The sequence below is a fragment of the Mastomys coucha genome, unplaced genomic scaffold (assembly GCF_008632895.1).
Source record: "Mastomys coucha isolate ucsf_1 unplaced genomic scaffold, UCSF_Mcou_1 pScaffold9, whole genome shotgun sequence".
In the NCBI taxonomy this organism is placed as follows: Eukaryota; Metazoa; Chordata; class Mammalia; order Rodentia; family Muridae; genus Mastomys; species Mastomys coucha.
This window is the reverse complement of record NW_022196915.1, coordinates 15,620,069-15,635,622: the sequence shown is the minus strand read 5'-3', so window position 1 is coordinate 15,635,622 and position 15,554 is coordinate 15,620,069. Positions and strand designations below refer to the sequence as shown.

Here is a 15,554-nt window from a genome sequence, read left to right as displayed (position 1 = left end):
CTCCCCTCAAGACATACCCTCCCTCAGGCCACACCCCTCCACACAGGCCACACCCCTCCCCTCAAGACACACCCCTCCCCTCAAGACACACTCTCCCCTCAGGCTACACCCTTCCCCCAGCTCTGCTTCCTTTCTGAGTGGCTAGAATGCTCTGTGACTATCAAATTACTCCGGATTGTGCCACTTTTCAAATATATTTGGACCTTCTATGGTTTGTCTTCATCACTGACTGTTAATTTGAGTCATGTTCAGAGAATGCACTGTGCATTACTTAAATAATTGTTAATTTATTAATTCTGATTTATTATACAATATATGGTCTTTCCTGGGGACCATTTCCTATGGGCTTAGAAAGAAAGGACACTTGATAATTAGTCTATATTTTGTTTTGCAAATGCCACTTAGATAAAAATTGGTTCATAGTGTTCAGTCTTTCTATACTTCCCTTGTTTCTCTGACCAGTTGCTTTTCCCAGTGACTGAAGGAGAACTGGTACCATCACTGAAAGTCACAGGGTTTTGTTCTGACAATTTTTTATACTTTTATAAAATATATGTCATGTTAGGAGCAAACATGAAGTTGGATGATTTTTATGTTGTCATTATGAAAGATTTCTGCTTATCCCTGGCAATATTCTTTGTCATGAAGTTTATACTGTGTTTTATTCTAGTATGTAGGCACCCTAACTTGTTATTTGATTATTCTTCTATGATATACATTTTCTATAAGTTTTTACCTTTATCCTACATACCATTTTACTCAAAAGACAATTTTTATTTTTGGTTGTGAGCCTAGCCTTTAACGGCTGAGCCATCTCTCCAGCCCAAAAGACAATTTTTAAAATAAATATATTTGTATCTCCATTTTCTTTATTCCACTCTAAATATCTCTACCATTTAATTATTATTTAATCATTTTATATTTAACGCAATTATATTATTTAGTATTTAGTATGTGATATTGTATATAAGGAATACGCATACACATTCACACACAAACATCTATTTTCTCCTTAAGTTAATTATAGTGTTAAGTGTTAAGGGTATATGTATAAATATGTATATATATATCATAACTCTTTGTACCTTCTATATATATAAATATGTGACTAATGTGTTATCTATTTAAAAATTATATAAGTAACAGAACAGACTTATATATAAATGATTACATATACCCTTATGAATGTGTTGTTAAAGTTAACATTATTGTGTTATGAATATTTGGTAGTAAAACAATAAAATAATACCCAGGTAAAATAATTATGTAATGTGTATACACACACACATACACACACACGTACATATATATATATATATATATATATATATATATACATATATATATGTGTTTTATTTATAACTATAAATAACATACATAAAAGCTAGCATATATAATTGCAAAGATCAGAGCCTTGAACTCCTGATGTTCCTGCCTGTACTCTCTGAGCACTAGAATGTACGCGCACCATGCCAGCTTCTGTCTCTATGTACTCATCCTCTGAGTGGTATCTGGTAATCCTTTGTATCTCTAACCCTCATGGTGGACTTTCTTGTCGCCAGTCCAGCGGACACTAGAACACCTGCCACTTGTCTGCCCCATCCATCTTATCTGCCTTGTTAGCTTATCTTTCACCTCCATCTGTGTCATAAACCACACACTGCACTGCTTTAGTTTTCCCAAAACGATTGGGGGCTATTTTCACTACAGAATTCTAAGTCTCTGTGTTTTTATTCATGTTTTCCTTTAAACATTTGATGTTTGCATTGCTGTTTTCAACTTCATGTCTGGTTATCCCATCACTTTCTATGTTATATCTAAATATTAATCAGTTGTTTAGTCCCTGAAGAGTCCTATTTTCCTGTCTCCAGAGCCAGTAGAGTTTAGCAGCTAGAGATAAAATGAAAGTAGTAGGCACTATGCTTTTGGAATGCATTGATTCTGTCCTCCCTTAAGAAGCATTAAGGTTTTTGTTTTTGTTTTTGTTTTTTTTTTCTGGCAGTCACTTAATGTATTAAAGTACAGGTCTTCTTAGGCTATGATTGGACAAATATTGTGGCTCATTCACTCTAGCACCAGTTTAGTTTCAGAATAAGCCACATGGTTTCCTAGGGTCTTAGTACTAATATTAGGCAATTAAGCAAGTTTTCTGCTCTTGAGGGTTGTAATGTAAGAATTCAGAGTATCACTGGAGGCCCAGCATATGCTGTTTTAGAGACACTTATTTTATTTTTAAGTCAACAAGGATGGCATTTTCAAAGATCTGGCAATCTTTCTCTTCACAGTTCTCTTTCTTCATGACTCTACACCGCAAACCCTGCTGTACAGCTCTGGTGATCTCTGATCTAGATATTCTCAATCATATGCAGCCAGCCAAGCTCTTGTGGGCTCTTCCTTCAGCTTTTGCACTCTTGTAAATAGTTCCTGTGAAAGGACTAGAGCTTGCCTCATGTGCCTTGTCTGAGTATCATGGTCTATGTGAATTGTTGGCTAGGAAACATGTGTGTCTTGTACTCCTTCCAACTGTCTCATTGTGTCAGGTTTATCTAGTATTAGTCACTCCACAGTGACCTTAATCAGAAACCTAGAGATAAAAGACTATTCATTTGTTTCACATTTAAAAGGACTCAATGGAATGATTTATATTGATTCAGGCTAAGAATATTGAGTTTAGCTAATTTGGTCAGACAAGGATGCTTCCATTGTACCTAAGACATATATATATGTACATATTTAACCAGACTGGTTGCATTTAGTTCTTTGCATCTGGATCCCCATAACTCTCAGATTAACCCTAAGAAACACATTTGCCTAGTGAGCTCTGTGTCCAAGTACCACTGATAAGACAGGGCTTTGTCCAGTGAGAGAGCCTCCTGCAGAATGGTAAGAAGGCACTGGGAGACACAGGCATTGGATAGAAGTTATTCTGATTCATGATTTAATTGTGAATTAATCAAGACCATAAGAAAAAAATTCCACTGAAAATACACACGGATTTCAAATTATAGGAACATGTGTTTGGCAAACTGTGCTTTAAGGACTGCCAAGCCCCCAGCCTTATAGGGAGGGGGAGGAAAGTACAGCGTGAGAGACAGAGCAGTCCTAGCATGTTAACAGGCTTCTCCTGTCCAGACTTGACCCAAATCAACCTGCAGTAGTCCAGCAGCCTCACATCGGCAGGCTGGTGAGCAGGACAGAGTTCTCTTGCAGTCCTTGGGCAAGCAGATGATTTCATTATTAGCTTTATTTTGTGTTCCCTTCCTTGTCCACTAGTAGGTGAGTAAAGTTATTTTTGAGGGACTGCTGACTGGATTTTTGTTTGTAAAGCTTGATTGTGTTACCAGGACAAAATGAGGCTTTGGAATCAATCTGTCTTGCCACTTGCAGAATGTAGATGATCATGTTTGTACCCTAGGAGCATCTTAGACATTTTAAGATGTATTCAGAGCCCTCAGCTATTGGCCTACCTTAGAGTATAGACTCTGCATTTGTAAAGATTGCTATTAGTCATTACAAGGCAGCCTCTCACAGAGAACTTCCTCTAGGCCCAGGGAAAACTGGTAGTGGCAACATGTGACTGTAATTTAGAATACATTCACTGATGTACCAAGGCAAAAAAAAAAAAACAATAAAAAAGAATTGTTATAACTCTATAGAAAAGAACTGTGTGTGTGTGCATGTGTGATTTTAGGCATCTGCATGCTACCACATGCATGCAGGGTTCAGATGATCACTCATGAGTCAGTTCTCAGCTGCGACCTTGTGGGATCTGGGGGTCAGCCTGAAGTCACCAGGACACTGTGTGCAAGTGTGTCTTCCCACTGAGACATCTCACTGGCCCAATAATATATATTTTTAGTGAGAAGTTTAACATGTCCTTTTAATTATATTAACATTTTATTAAGCTCATTATTGATCTTGTTTTGTGTTATATGTAAACATGCTAAGGAGTTGAGTTATTCATAAGGAACACATTTTCCCTGGAAGTCCTTTTATTTTTGGTGTGTGATTTTTGTGGAAGGTGAGATTTCTTTTGGTTACTTTACTTTTATGTTTTATGTGTACGGCTGTTTTGTTTGCATGTGTGCCTGTGTACCATATGTATGAAATGCCGTTGGAGGTCAGAAGATGTCAGGTCCCATAAGGACTGAAGTGACAGATGATTATGAGCCTCCATGTGGGTGCTGGGAATTAATCTGGGTCTCCTGGGATAGCATCCCATGTTCTTAACTGCAGAGCCATCTCTCTAGGTCCAACTGTGAGGTTTCTAACTGGTGTTACATCGTAACGGATATGCCAGCAATTGAACTAGATTCTAACTCTTTGTTTTTCGTATATGAGATATGTAACTTATGCTTAAATATATAACCCTTTAAATATATTTTATCCCTTTGTAGTGCATAGCTTGTTTTTTAGTTCTTCTTATGCTTGCCTCTTTCATTCTTGTTTTCTATAGAAAATCCTGCCTGTTCTTCTCATTGCACTCACAAAGAGTGACTCGAGACCCTTCATATTAAAGAAGGATGTGGTTTGGGACTTGGGGTATCTTTCTGGTCATCTTTCTTCAGGGTTCCCTGTTTCTATTTAAGTTACTCTGTTGCTTCCTCTGGGGTCCAACAGTTTGTCTGGTTTCTGTAGAGTCCCCTTTGAAGACATCTGCTGAACAAAGCAATAATTTCATAGCAGAATCTGAGGTCTTTGTTACTTTTCAGCTGAGAGATCTTTTATGCATTATGAACTGAGAAGGTTGGGAATCTACTCTGGCAAGTGCTAAGTTCATTGTCCCCTCTCCTCCTGAGGAGACTTTCCTTGTGGGGTCATTGTGGCCATTGCCGATTCTGCTGGTTCTTCATGGCCATGATCTGCAAAATATGGCTCTCAGTGTACCAGAAGTGAAGCCCATGACTCTTTCTTAGTGGCTACAGATACCAGTGTAAAGAAGTTGAAGGAAAATGTCAATGCCTTCCTCGGCTGCACTTCTCCAGGTACTTCCCTTCCTATACACCATTCCTCCCCTAACCTTCCTGCAACTGTCTCCTTATATGGCTCTGAGTTGGCTCCAAGTTCATCTTCTCAGAGGAATTACATGACATGCATAAATTATGAAACATTTTTGCAAATTAAGTTTTAATTAAAACCAGCCGAGCCTCCAACTGGAAGCCGTCACAATGTTGAAAGGTGACACTGGTTGGGTGGGAGTTCAGGAGGAGGTCTGGGTGGGTTCACATCCTGTCCAGATCTTTCTAGAAGGAAAGCTGCAGAAGAGAGCTTCCCTACCTTAATCAATACTGCTGACTTCCCCTTCAGTCCAAGCCACTGTTAGCCACATAGACAATAGAAAGCACCAACCTATCATAGTGGTAATTTTTATCTGGAGTTTGTGAAATTTCTATTTGATTCTACCACTCTGTGTCCTCTCTGAGACACTGTAGACCCTCTGCTCCCCTACACTGCCAGAACCACAATTCAGATAGCTTTCCAGTGGGATGACCACCCAAAGAAGGCTGAAGAATGACAATTTTAATTGGAAACTTATTTTCCCAATACAATACAGAGTTCAAGCCTGATGAGAAGTAACTTCTTACTGTGAGAAATGTTAGAACATTAATGAGCAGACTGTCTAGGGCTTTCCCCTGCTGATAGTCCTAGCCATATGTAATGTGAGAATTGCTCTGCTCTGCCCATTAATAATCCACATTTTTTCCAGCATCCCCCAAAATGTCTTCCATCAAGTGGATAATTTATGCCGGCTTGTCTTTCGTCTGGGCAAGGCTTCATGACTAGTGCAGAACCCTAGATCCTTCTAGCTGAAACTGGTTTGAAAAAGCTGACTGTTTGAGGTCTGCTCCTTCCACTGAAACCCCCTGTGCTACTTCTCAGGTGGGGAGGGCAGAGTTTTATTCTCTGTAGACCTGTACCAGAAATAGCTAGCCCTCAAAGAGTTTCGAAGTTTCATACTCTGTGTTTAACTCATTTAGAACACAGGGGAGGCCCATTCAGCTAATCTCCGTTTAAATGTGACTGGGAGATGTTTTGTTTTAAGATGATAAGGTGCTGGTATGGGAGCTATGAAGTAGACATCAAAGAGAAATGACATCGGTGGGGCAATTTTTTTCTGAGCACATTTGGGCTAAAATGCAGTGTCTTTTAGCTGATAATTTGAGTTTTTTGAGAGATGGAGCTTGTGTGTAACAACTTAAGGACAAGGATTATTATAGTGTCCTTTATGTAAAAGACAATACAGCTTAGATAGACAAACTTAAAAATTCAGTAAGGAAATTTTTACATACTGAAATGACTTAACCATCATGCTATCATTTCACAAGAGTAATTAGAATCAACCATGGATGTTAGCAGCATAGGTGACTTAATATATTTTTCCTTTTCTCTTTCAACATCTGCTTTGTGTGTGTGTGAGAGAGAGAGAGAGAGAAAGAGAGAGAGAGAGATGTGTGATGTGTGTGTATATGTGTGTGTGCGTTACTCTCCACCTGAGCTCTCTCTCTAGACTAGCCAGCCAACAAACTCCAGAGCTCCTTCTGTCTTTACTTCCATAGTGCTGGGATTATATGAATGCACTACCATGCCCTAGAATCCAATGACCTGAAATCATTCCCTCATTCTATACAGCAAGTCCTTTACCCCTTTACCAACTGAGCCATCTGTCTAGCTTCCTATGGGTTTTTCTACAAGCATACATTACTTGTATGATTCTTGAAACCTCTCTCTCTCTCTTTCTCTATCTATCTATCTATCTATCTATCTATCTATCTATCTATCTATCTATCTATATGTAGATATGAATATACATATATACATATGTATACATATACATGTCTATCATTGCAAAAGTCTTTCTGTCCATTTTTAAAATATAAACATACTGCCAGAAAAAGTAATTACTATCTTTACTATAAACTAGATGATGAGAAATCATTATATTTGATTTGGTAATATAATACTCAAACTACAAAAAGGCAGAAAGTATTTGGAATAGAGATTACTTCCCCCATGAGTCTTTCACCAGAGGTGGATACACACCAAGAATAAGGGCAGAACTTTGAGTAATGTGAAAGCAGGATGCTTATCTGTAGCTGTTTGCTTGCTTAATCCTATTTTGTTTTCACTTCTCCCTCTGCAGGGTTATCTATTTCTCCCTGTGCTTGCATGTTCTTTCCCTCTTTATCCTTCTTCACCCTTCTGCAGGACAAGGCTTAGTTTGAAATGATGAGACCAGCTGTAGAATGAACAACATGATTCCAACCTTGGAGAGGAGCTCTTGAGTAGAGGGAGTAGTGCACTGTTAGAGAAGTGCTTTTTATCCCCGAGCAGCATCATGTAAGGACACACATACCTTCCAGGCTTTCAGGAAATGAAATGCCCTGTGTGTTTGAAAGGAAATTACATGCATACTATTGGGTACCTTTTAAGGAAATCACCCTTGAATATAGTTGAGGCTGAACATTTAATGAAAATATTTGGATGGCTCCCTTGCTGTGTTCAAGGAAAATCTAGTCCAGTTTGCTCTGGTGTATACCAGAGGAATGGCCAGCTGCAAGTTTCCAGTGATCAAAACTCAGCTTTCTCAGCATGCCCTAGTGGCTCATGCCAAGCTGTGGATGTGGGACCCACTGACACTGCTAACTCTAGATTTTTTCCTGTCATATGCCTGCCTAACAGGCATTTGTTTTACTCTGGGACCCATTTGATATACTCCCTCCCTAGCTGTTCATCTTGTCAGACTCTAACTGGGAAAGGAAAGGGATCCCAAGAGGATGGAAGGAACTATTATCCTATAAAAGGCTGAATCCCATTGTCATCTGATCCAATTGCTAAAGCCAGAGCCAGAGGAAAAGTACCAAGCTAACCAATGGCAGTCTGGTCACTGTCAACCAAATGCTCAGAAAATGGAGACAGTATGAATAACAGAAGCTAGATGCTAAATATATGTCCATTCTAAGAGTCACTTACTCCCTGATGTCCTTATTCAAGTGTGATTGCTGCTTTCTATACCCATATCATATCAGGCAGCGATGCTCTAGGATGTTATAGATAGATGCCAAGCCTGTGAGGTTATCTGACACAGTACCTCAGTGACTCTGACCTCTCATACTCTAGGTTGGCAACAACCTTGAAGTGTTTAGATGCTGCAATATCAGGGTATAAAACACATTGTTAAGAACAACTGTTGTGGGCTTCTTGCTTTTGTAGTGATTCTGTGTATTATCCCATGGAGCCTTTACATGAGTTTCACAAAGAGTGTCATCATTGCAGATGACATCATCACCGATAAGAGATCTGAAATACAGAGGTGACTTTATTTTACAGGTCCTTGTGTCTCAGAAGTGGTTGAGGTAGTGTTGGATAACTTGGTATCTCAAGCTCTAAGGCTTCCCTCCATCCCTCCCTCTCTTCCTTCCTTCCCTCCTTCCTTCCTCCCTTTTCTCTTTCCTCCCTTCTTTTCTTCCTTCCTTTTCCTTCCTTTATTCCTCCTTTATCCCTCATCCATCTTTTTCCTTCCTCCCTCTTCTTTCCTTTTCTTTTTCTCCCCTCCCCCTTTTCCTATACCTCTAATTTCTGCCCCTTCTTTCATTTCTCCATCTCTCCTTTTTTCTCCATCCCTTAATTCCTCCTGTCTATATTTCCTCCTTTTTCCCTTCCTCTTCTCTGTCCTTTATCTTTTGACTTTGCTTTTTGGTCTGTTTTCTATTTCTTTTCTTTACTTTCCAGTCTCTGCCCTCCAATGACTATGCTAAATTCTTGCCCAGGCCAACGTATATCCCCTAGAGCTACACTTACTGAATTAGAAATCTCTGGGCCCAGATAAGTCCTGAATTCTTATGTGGAGAAGTAATAAACAAATTGGTGAGGGTACAGGAGGGTTTCTGAATACACTGCATGCTTACCAAAATGATGCAGGCTGGTGGCATAGAAAGACACTTGAGAACATATGGGCACACTTTTCATAGTTGGAGCCATCAGAGAGTCGATGTGAATGGTGATGATGAGTGGGGCTCCATGAGGAGGTCTGAGAATTGACATGGGGTAGAGGACAAATCCTCAGCCAGTAAGGGAAAGAACTGCGTACAGGTTTGCTGTGATACCTGTAAAACCCAAGCAAAGTCGAGAAGTATCAGGCTTACTTTTAGATTATTCTGGATACAAAGTAGAGAATTGGATGACTAGGATTTAGGAGTTAGATTACAACTGAGGAGCCCAGATAAGCAGCAATGGTGCCAGGCAGCAGGTGGCAGAAATGGATGCAGGTTGACAGAAAGAACAATAACAAAGCTCAGCTCTGCAGAGACCAGTCTCCACTTGCCCCCAGATATAATTTAGGAGGCCAAACCAATCTGTAGATCTTTCTCTGCTATGCAGACAAGCTAGGAGCTTTACCCACATTGTCTAATGCAAAGGAATGGATAATTTATAAATGCAAACATCCACACAGGGAGAAAATGAACACATTGACCCTTTGCAGCAAGCAGGGAGTTATCGCTCATTCCTAAGACCTTAGGCAATGGGCCAATTTCACAAATGGAATCAACATATGTAGACCAGGCTTTGTAAAAGACAGTTGGCAAGAAAACACTTTGCTTCCCATTTCATCTTTAGGTATTGCCTAGTGACATGTGTTGTTTTGATCAATAGATCTTTACTGTTTTCTTGTTTTTGGTTTTGGTTTTTTGTTTTGTTTTAATTAAAGAGGCTACCCAACTCTGGAACTTCATTGAATTAGAGGAATGGATGTCCCTGCAGTCACCCCCAAAAGGCTTTGTGTGAAACTCTGAGGTAGAAATGACATGAAGGAGGAGAGTTGGAACAGAAGCACACCTGTCTCCTTAGGGCAGAAAGGCTCATTTAGAAGTACGTTGTTATCATAGCATCAGGACTTGGCCTCTGTAGGGCCCTGTCTGCCTCACCTCTTACTTCTCACCTCAGTGCACAGACAGTAGATAGTTCCAAATGTCTAGAACTCCTCTGCCAGGATTAACTTCCCAGGGACCTTGTAGACTTAGACATAGTGACCAAGGTCACCCCTGGACTAGAATTCCATCTACCAATCTGCCTACCCTCCTGATGCTTCTGCAAGATCAAGGGATTTTAAATTCATGTCAATGGTAGATAAAATTGAGCTCCATGAGCCAGGCATGGTGGTATACACCTTTAATTCCAGAACTCAGGGGGTAGAGGCAGGTAGATCTCTGTGAGTTTGAGGTCAACCGGTCTAAATAGTGAGTTTCAGGACAGCTAGAGCTACATGGTGAGACCTTGTCTAATAATACCATTAGAAAATAAAAACAAAACAAAAAACAACAACTGAACTCAAGGAAGGCATTGGTCTCAAATGTTATTTCTTTACAGTCACAAGCTTTCCAGGAAATAGTGATACCATTTTAAAAATGTGCCTATTCCAAAAGCTTCAGAGACATTCCTAATATCCCTCCTTCCCCTCCAGTGGCCATCCCTCATCTTGATTCTCACATCTCACAAACTGCTTCCTCTCCCAGAAGCATCCATGTCCAACTCTCTACCACCTCCCATTTCTATCGCTGAGCAAGCACTTTACTGTCCTCCCCAGAACCCATCTGTCCTAATGTATTTATTGTGAAAAACACCATAGTCAAAGAAACTTGTGGGGAAAGGGTTTACTTTAGCTTATACATTGAGGTACCAGTCTGTCCTTTAGGAAAGTCAGGACAGGAACACAAAGCAGGAACCTGGAGGCAGGAACTGAAGCAGAGGCCAGGGAGAGATGCTGCTTACTGGCTTACTCATTCATCATGGCTTACACAGCTTACTTTCATACAGAACCCAGGACCTCCTGCTCAGAAGTAGTGCTGCCTTTGTGGGCTAGGTCTGCCAATATTAACCATTAATCAAGAAAATGCCCTATAGCCTTTCCAATAGGCAATTTAGATGGAGAGATTTTCTAAATCGAGATTCTTCTTCCCAGATAATTCTAGCTTGTGTTGAGTTGACAAAACAAACAACCATACAAAACGAAACAATAACAACAACAACTAGGCAGCATGGTTAGTGGTTAGTGTCTTTGGTATTACATGGCTATGTGACTTTGTAGTTTCATCTGTTTATAAGAGTTATAACACTGATTGTCTAAATAAGATTATGTGAGTTTTCAATTAGTAAACAGAAAGGAGGTGCTTTGAATAGTGGCTAGCATGCCACAGCTATAATGATCACATCATTATTGCTGTTCAGACCAACCTGTAATAAGCTACCATCCTCAAGAAAAGCTCCAACTATCATGTCTACCCTTATAAGAGTAGGACTAGACAAGTCCTTATAAAGGTACCAGCTAGAAAAGCCACACTGACTACTCTTTGACCACAGCTGAATTCATGTAACCTCACCTATCTACTTAGAATCACAAAGTGTTTAACAAGATCTTGTTAAAATTTGGAATTCTTTTGCTAAAAATAAATGACAGAATGGTAGCCACTTCAACTGGCAGTGTGGATAATGTAATGTACTAGATGACAAAAGAGTGGAGTATGAGAGGTTATAAAGGCTTTCTTGAACCAATGACACAACTGTCAGTGTATCAGGGTTTTTTAAAGAGAGATGAGAACAATCATATGCTTGTCCCAAATATGAAACCAATGACAGATCTAAGTAAGCATTTCATTAGATTCCAACTTGGAGAACTCATGAGTCTACTGGAGTTACTTACAATATCATGGGTGACACAATGGGAGTTATATTATCAAAAAGTACATCCCAACATGGGTGAAGACTCACAAAAGCTTTATCCATGTATATATTATGCATTTGTGTATGTATACAATTCTCTGTATGATTTGCAGGCAGCTTGACAGATCACAGAGGTGGCTCTTCTCTCCATCAGCTGTTTACAAATACTAAACTAGCTTTGTAGAGAAGACTTATGGATCTTGTTAATTTTATGAACTTCCTAAGAGTTTTGTGTTGTTTATTTCTGAGACCTCATGATCCTATCACCTCCCTCCTGGAGGGAATTTTCAGTCTGGAGAATACCGTGTAACAGGCTCAGGGATAAAGATTTGAGGAAGGGCTCTAGGATGAGGGAAGAGCATGTGTGTGAATGTCTGTGATAACAGAAGGCACATAACACCCATTGTGCTGCAACATATGCACAATTATGTGATGAAGAGTTTGGTGGACTCTGTCTAGGCTCTGCCATAAGGAGTGAGGCCAAGAGTTATTATTTCTTGTTCCTCATACAGCTATGTTCATGTGGCATGGTAGATGAGGTCTCCAAAGTGTTCAGGCAATTGAGTTGGTGCTAGTTCTGCTTAATCTTCATGAGTAACTTCTCTGAGCCTAATGGTTTTATCAGAGGAAGGGAGACAGAGATACTGGACTTAGAACATGAACATTGGGGGGTGGGGCTGGGTGACTCTCCTAATTAACATCAGTTACTAACTTGACCCACCCTAGGGTTATCTGAGAAGGAAGCCTTGTTTGAGGGATTTCTCATATCAGAATGACTTGTGAGAATGTCTTTGGGGGACTTTCTTGATTGTTAATTGGCATAGGATAGGAGAGCCAAACCCACTTTGGATAGTGCCATTCCCTGTGCAGGTAGCCCTCACCTGTCTAAGAAAACTAGATAAGTTGGACCTAGACTGAGCTAGCCAATAACATTATTCCCTAGTTTCTTCTTTAAGTTCCTGCTTGACTTCTATTAATGATGGACTCTCACCTATAAGTTGAAATAAGCCCTTCCCTAAGTTACTTTTCGTTAGGGTATTTTGTCAGAGTGCTTTGCAACAGAACAGAAATCAGAACAGTTTGTACCTTGGTGAGGTACTTGACTATTCTTACTGCTGTATCTTTCCTAATCTGTGAACGGAAACTGATATTAATATCTGACCCATATGAAGACAGAAAAAGATACAGCTGGCCTTTAGCCAAGCCCTTGATCCCTGGAGACTGTTGCAGAAACAAGCCTGTCACTATAACAATTTCATCCTCTTCTCCTTCATTCTCTCCTGACAGACCCAATCTAAGTCTTTCTGTGTCCCAGTCTGATGACTCATAGGAAGTTTTACTTCCTGTGTCCAAACTCTCCTGATAGTGTGCAATCTACAGCAAGCTATGTTCTTCAAAGTGGCTTTGAAGAAAACACTCTCCGAGGTGTGGAAAGAGAGTCAAATCTTTTCATGGCCCTTAGAAAAGCAGAGACTTCCAGCTTTGTCTTATTCATATTTGTGGGCAGGAATACTATGGCATATGTATAGATGTGTATATATACCTTATAAGACTCTAAGAGGTTTCTGTTTGTTCTAGAAGAAAATGTTTTTCTCTTTAAAGTCATTATTTTATTTATCAGCATATGGTAGTGCAAAGTGGGTATTAAAGACAGTTCCCTTATTTTCCTTACCTTGGTTTTATCCATGGACTGTCTATTGATGAGGCTTTGGGTTTACAAGGAGAGTAGTATTCACAGGGACAAGAATGCCAGATACAGACACAGGCTAAGCCTCATCTCTAATGTCTGAAGGGGATCTAGCATGGGAAAAAAGTTTAAAACAGATAACCTGCCTGGCAAGTGTTAATTACTCAAAACTAAAAAGAAAAATGAACTGAGACCTTAAGAGCTTATCACATGTAGGACTGTTTCCCAGATGTTAGCCTATAATATGGGTTGATTATAGACTATGATATTCTTTCTAGTGGACCTGAGACGTCAGAGTCCTTCTCAACACTGCTTGAAGACAGTCCGTAACTAGGCAATCAGTGTTGTTCTTGAGTCAAACCTACTGGCCAGTCAAGATTTGGCTTCTCCTCCAACCATCTTCTGATCCCACACACATTTTCTTTAATATATGAGCCCACTTGCTAAATACCAGAAAACTTTGAGCTTGGATGTTCAGTAAGAAGATAAAGCAGACCTAGTATTCCACTGATCTGGTTCCTAGTTCTGGGCTCTGCATGTTACTTGTGAATGCTAGGTGATTGATGGTTGGGAGGTACCCACTCCCATGCTTAGCATCTGTGACTATAGATGGGCTGATCTAAATCTATCATACTCTATTCTGAAGCTCCTTCCTGGGAGCCAACCTGCTCAGGGCATGGTAAGCTGTAATTTACGTGAGCTCAATGCTCCAATGGGAAAGCTGCTCTTTGTTCTTGTGAGTTATTTTTTGAGGAAAGCTTATGTTTTGTGGAGAGCTTGAGGCTAGTCTTAAATGGAGGACATCACCACAAAGGCCTACTCTCTTATTTTCCTTCCCAGCATTTCTTCTTATGTGCTTAAGTGGGTGCCCCTTTCAGAGTCTTGTTTCCTGCCTAAACCAGATGAACCTTCATGAAAAAAGAGCAGCTTCTGTCAGTGGCCAGGAAACCCTGGATCTTTGTTAATCCCTCAGACTTCTCTTCATTTCGTGCCACAAATGCAAAGGATTTTTTTTCACCCCATGGTGCTCATGTCCCAGTTTTTTTTTCCTCCCATTGCGTGAAAAATGTTTGATACTTATTTTATTTTGTGTGGGCATAAGGGGTGGGTAGGTGGGTCATGGTATATGTCTGTGAGTCAAAAGACAACTACTGAAAGGTAGATTTTTTTTCCTTCTACCAGGATGGTCCTGGGAATTGAACTTAGTTGTCAGCCATGGCAGGCAGGCACCTTTACTGCTGAGCCCATCTTGCCAGCCTGTCCTGATAACAGTTTTTTCCCTAAACTCTTCTGAGCTCTATTTTATTACAGCTGTAGCCTTACTGAGAAGGAAGGACTCACAAACACATCTCTTCTTAAAACAAGGACAACAGTTTGGGAGAAAGGGGTAAAGGGAGTGGTGGGGATTTTCTAGTGTGTTTTTTATAAACATTCTCTTTTTCATTAGGGAGATATGTCTCAAATCCAAGTCATTTTCTTTGGCTTAATCCCTTCTACCAGCCACTGAGCTCCATCTGCAGATAGAGCTTAGAGCTTGGAATGCAGGAGCGTTAGGCGGGACTCCTGACCTTAATGCACACAGAAAACAGCCTTCCTCCCAAGGTGAAGAGAAACATAGAGGCACAACACTAAGTAGAAATCCTGGCTGGTGGGTCACATTGCATTATCTTGTATCTTTTCCAACTTCTGGATTTAGTCTAGATGTTAGTGAGGATCTGAAGGCATAATTTAAAAGTCTCAAGGGTCTTTATTCATTGTTTTGACACAGTATGGCCTCCAGTTACAATTTATGAACCATGTAGCACCTCTAGTATCCATTTTATTTCAGGTGTAGGTTGGAAGTGCTTGGTGTTGGCTCATGAGATTTAAATGGGATGATGTAGAGAAAGGGGTTAGCTGTAGTGGCCGGTGACAATTTCACCCTTGACAATTGTTAGTCTATGTGATGAAAAGTTGAGTCTTTCCAGTGATATGATTCCTAAAAGGAGTATTAACTACAGAGATACTGTTAATCCCATTTCAGATTAGGAATATGCTTTTCAACTACATGTAATGATGTACTACATGTAAAATGACAGTCACAGTGCAGTGCCATGGAGCCAAGGTTTCAAATATGAGACAATAGAAAATTACAGATCATGGATTTAGTTCA

General features: G+C 40.0%; 1 protein-coding gene across 2 annotated transcripts in view; it reads left to right on the top strand.

The window, feature by feature from the left end:
- Cacna2d3 (calcium voltage-gated channel auxiliary subunit alpha2delta 3) overlaps nucleotides 1-15,554 on the top strand; it is an 816,591-nt gene that overhangs the window by 576,912 nt on the left and 224,125 nt on the right. The gene's annotated exons all lie outside the window — the stretch shown is intronic.